Below are 5,190 nucleotides of genomic sequence, written 5' to 3'. Positions count from 1 at the left end.
AATGATATGCTTTTTTAGTTTTAAAATTGAAATAAATTCTTCTCAATTGCTTTAGTTTTCATTTACTCCATATGGATGGTAGTTCACAGAAATAAATATTAATAGTTATTTTATGTATTTACTTTTTTATGTATTTAAATAGATTGATTACAACATATTTACCACTGTGGCATTTCAGGCAACTATATAGTAATTAATTTAATATTCCTGAATTTGGAGGCAGGCTGCAGAGTTTTTTCCAGGTTCAACCACTTAGCTGCTTTATGTCCATTATTTTATCAAATAATCTCTCTGTGCATCAATTTCCTAGTTGAAAAATCAGTAAATTCAATATATAGGTTGTTGTCAAGATTAATGCATAAATAATACACCTAAAACATAGTAAAGGCGTAATCACACAAGGTGCTATCAGTTTCAATCTGCTATTGAGTGAGAACAATTCTATACTGGATTTTACAATTTTATTGAAAAAAGAAATATATAAATAACTTTTCAGACTGCCTTCACTCATCACTGCTGGAAGCTGATGCTCCCATGGAAGTGGAAATTCCTCTTTCAAAGGCTAAAGAGTGCCATTGGAATAATTTAGAACTCCTGAGCACATGGCAGATAATGAGGCTCAAAGAACCGAATGTCTTCACTGATGCTGCATACCTGTGTTTAGATGATGCAGCCCTCCCTTTTATGGATGGCCTCTTTTTATAAAGAAATCTCATGTCAGACTATCCAAGAATGTGAATTCATTACTCTGTCATAAAATCTTACTGTATTCTGATATACAATGCCATATGAGAAAAAAAAAAGAAGAATCAAATCTTCTGTAGAGTGAGACAGTAAGCACCTAATTTATAATATTACCTACAATGTCTGTTTCTCCATTGCAACATTCTACAAACGTACATGTGAATGTTTTTTGTGCGTGTACCCCAAATTGTACATGTTCATTGTGCAGTGACCACATCTTAGTGACTTTTGTTGAAAGCTACACTGTCTCTGTGATCTAAAGCATTGCCAGCTTACAAGCACAATTATCCACTGGCATCATATCCTGCTCTCACCATCATTGCTGCAGCCGGTGAACCAGCCCAAGAAAATGGTGTGAAAGGGAAGAGACACTGTATAGAATCAGAAGGGCTGAATAAAATCCTTCCTCAAACCAAACTTTGTAAACACTGGGGCCCATTCTACTTAACTTGAATTTGATGACCAGACTAGCTTTAGTTTGTAGCACATTGATCACATTGATCATTTTATTGTTCTCATTTATAGTCCACAAATAATGTAAGAATATTGTGTAAGATTGTGGTAGCAGTTAAGTAAGTCTAGAGCCAACATATATGCAGTAAAACCACTGTGTTCCTTTCTGTTATTGTTTAAATAACACTCTATTGGGTGAAATAATTTGTTTTTATTTTTATTTTCATGTTTTAGAGACAGGGGCTCCCTATGTCGCCCAGGGTGCTCTCAAATGCCTGACCTCAGGTGATCCACCTGCCTCGGCCTCCCAAAGTGCTAGGATTTCAGGCGTGAGCCACTGAGCCCAGACAACCTGAAATGACTTTGAAGTAGCATCAGATAATTAGTTGTGAACTAGGAATCCCAGTTTGGTATAAATCAGTAGTTACCAATATTAAGAGTTTTTTTTTCCTCCTAGAGAATCATAACAGGCCTCTATCCCCTCCATTTTAATGGAATGCCTAATGCTGAGGTTTTTCTAAACAAAACCTCCAGAGTGCAAATGTGGTCTATTTTCTAGCAATCCCCATTGTTTGTTACTTTTCCGGCCTAGTGAAAGAAACTGTAATTTCTTGTATAATGATCTCGGTTAACACCTTTGGGAAACAACCTGAGTGGGACTGAATTTTCCGCTTGATTAATTCATTAATTCATTAATTCATTAATTCAGTCTCCCTTTCGCTGAGGCCAAATTTCACTCCGCATCAAAAGCAGATCTTTGACTGACTGCTGATAATATGGGGCCATACAAAACTAACTAACTTTGCCATCAAGTCTGTCATTGGAAACCACAGGCAAAAGCACAGATGGACAAGAAAGTGCAATTACGGGAAGATGAGGTGGAGCGGTCAGTCTCCCTAAGGGCTCATTACAAGAAACCTTCTCCTGGAGTAGTGATGGCGTAGTCTTCTCAGAAATCTTAACGAGATCATGGTAGGGAAATAAGTTTCTTAATTTTGGTTCAATACTCTCTCAAACATAAATGAGAACCACTTTTTTTTTAGAGGTTTAAACACAAAGTTGGATCCTTATACACAATCAATTTGACTATTTGAGAAGAGCTGACTTGTTAAATAAATTAAGTAAAGTCTCACTAACTTGGTTCTTTCTAGTTTACAGAGGGCAGGCTTGTGGGTGTGAGTGTGTGTGTGTGTGTGGGTGGGTGTATAAGATATGGGCTTAAGAATTAATTCTTTGTTGTGTGTTCTAATCAAACATTTAATATATTGCTGAATACTTAGAGGCAACAAAAATTTTGGTCTCTTTCAGCACTGCATTACAAATTAATCTCAGAACCAAATACTAATGTTTACTCCAAAAATTTATTTTTATATATATATATCTCTTTTTTCACATATATATGCATATACCTACAATATACAATCCATTATATAATATATATATGTTTTATACAAATATAAAATATATGTGTAATATGTATTATATATATGCATATAATATATGTTATATATGTATAATATATAACCCCTATATATATGGGGTATATGTGTAATACACATATAAAACCACTATATATAGGGGTTATGCATATTATACATAAAATATATATTATACATAAAATATATATTATACATATAATATATATTTGTTGTATATTATATATTATACATATATAAAATCCATTTTGATTATATTGTTGTTAATGGTGTAAGATGAGGGTCCAATTTCATTTTTCTGCATGTGGATAGGCAGTTACCCCAATACCATTTATTGAAGAGACTGTTCTTTCTTCAATGTGCCTTTCGGTCACCTTTGTGGAAGAACACATATATCGATATATTTGCAGAGTATCTACTTTGTTTCATTCAACACCATGTCTGTTTTTACCAGCATGATTCTGTTTTCAGTACTATATCTTTTCTTTTTTTTCTTTTTCTTTCCTTTTTTTTTTTTTTTGAGACGGAGTCTCGCTCTGTCCCCCCAGCTGGAGTGCAGTGGCCGGATCTCAGCTCACTGCAAGCTCTGCCTCCCGGGTTCACACCATTCTCCTGCCTCAGCCTCCCGAGCAGCTGGGACTACAGGCGCCCGCCACCTCGCCCAGCTAGTTTTTTGTATTTTTTAGTAGAGACGGGGTTTCACCGTGTTAGCCAGGATGGTCTCGATCTCCTGACCTTGTGATCCGCCCGTCTCGGCCTCCCGAAGTGCTGGGATTACAGGCTTGAGCCACCGCGCCCGGCCAATTATTATTATTGTAGAGACAGGGTCTCACTATGTTGGTCAGAGGAGTCTCAAACTTCTGACCTCAAGTGATCCTCCCACCTTGGCCTCCCAAAGTGCAGGGATTATTGCTGTGAGTCACCACATTTAGCCACATTTTCCCCTTTTTTGAACAGTTTGAGAAAAATTGTTGTTAGCTCTCCTTTAAGTGTTAGGTAGAATTCAGCAGTGAATTCGTCAAGTCCTGGGCTTTTCTTCGTTCCGAGGTTTTTGATTACCAATTCAAACACCTTACTAGTTATCAGTTTCTTCAAATTTTCTATGCCTTATATTTTTATTTTTTTAGAGATGAGGTCTCACTCTGTCACCCAGACTGAAGTATAGTGGTGAGATAGTAGCTTGCTACAGCCTCAAATTTCTGGGCTCAAGCTATCCTCCCACCTCAGCCTCCCGAGTAGTTGGGACTATAGCTGTGTGTCACCAGGCCTGGCTCAGATGTATTTCTTCATGGTTTAGTCTAGTTAGATTGTATGTTTTCAGGAATTTATCCGTTTCTTCTATGTTATCCAATTTTTTGGCAAATAATTGTTCATCGTAGTCTCTTATTTCTTACCTCCTATTTTTCCTCGTTTTCCTGACATTATTCTAAATTTCCTTTTGTTTTATTTGATATGAAGTTGCTAACACTTTTCCCTCAGACATATAATGGGACATCTTTCCTCTTGAATGTTATTCTCTCATCAAAATCATTTATCTTATTAAATGTTACAGAATGTAAATAAAGTGTGATCTAAAAGCACCAGCTTTTCTCCAACTTAGAATCCCTCTGAAAGGCATATATTCTCAATCAGCAGCACAACCTAAACATTTGTACTGAGAATGGTTATGAAATGCTAAACTTTCTTCCCAAATTTTTACAATGGTAAATCATTCCTACATATTTGCTTTGCCACTTCTCATCTGGGAAATGTTTGCACATTCTTTAACCATTTCATACCACTTCCGAATATAGGGGTATAAATATATGCAGTGAATAATGCTAGACATTATCCCAATATTAATTATAATAATGGTTATTATTTAATCTAATAATAAAGTGGAAATGCTTCTTTAGTTATGTAAAAGCTATTTATTTCCAAACAAGATATCATATCGATGTTAATTGTTATGTTGCATAGAGTCACAAATGTATGCACATGTCCAAACTTACCAGTTATAAATTAATGCCTTTTACTGACTTAGTATTCCAGTTACTCTCTCCTAGAGGCTCTGTGTATCTGAGGATCTATGTAATAAAGAAATTATATTTTTGTTTAAAATAAAACCTTAGGGCAGGGCACAGTGGATGACACCTGTATCCAAGCACTTTAGGAGGCTGAGGTGGGCTTATAGCTCAGGAGTTCCAGACCAGCCTGGGCAACATGGTGAACTTTCTCTCTGAAAAAATACAAAAATTGGCCAGGTGTGGTGGCACATGCCTGCAATCCCAGCATCTCTGGAGACTGAGGTGGGAGAATCGTTTGAGCCCGGCACATTGAGGCTGCTGTGAGCTGTGATCTGGGCGACTGAGCAACATCTAGTTTCAACAACAACAACAACAAAAAAAAATGAAAAAACAAAAAACTAACACCCTAAAATAATCTGAGGTAAGTTTGCATCTCAAAAATGAGTCTAAACATCAAGTCAGAGTGCCAGACAGATGGTAAGAATACGTTGGTTTGATTATATTTTTTCATTATCTTTAACTACAACTTTTTTTTGTTTTTTTTTTTTTTT

The sequence above is a fragment of the Rhinopithecus bieti genome, unplaced genomic scaffold (genome assembly GCF_001698545.2).
Source record: "Rhinopithecus bieti isolate Rb0 unplaced genomic scaffold, ASM169854v2 scaffold_26106, whole genome shotgun sequence".
NCBI lineage: Eukaryota > Metazoa > Chordata > Mammalia > Primates > Cercopithecidae > Rhinopithecus > Rhinopithecus bieti.
This window is presented reverse-complemented; position numbering follows the sequence as displayed.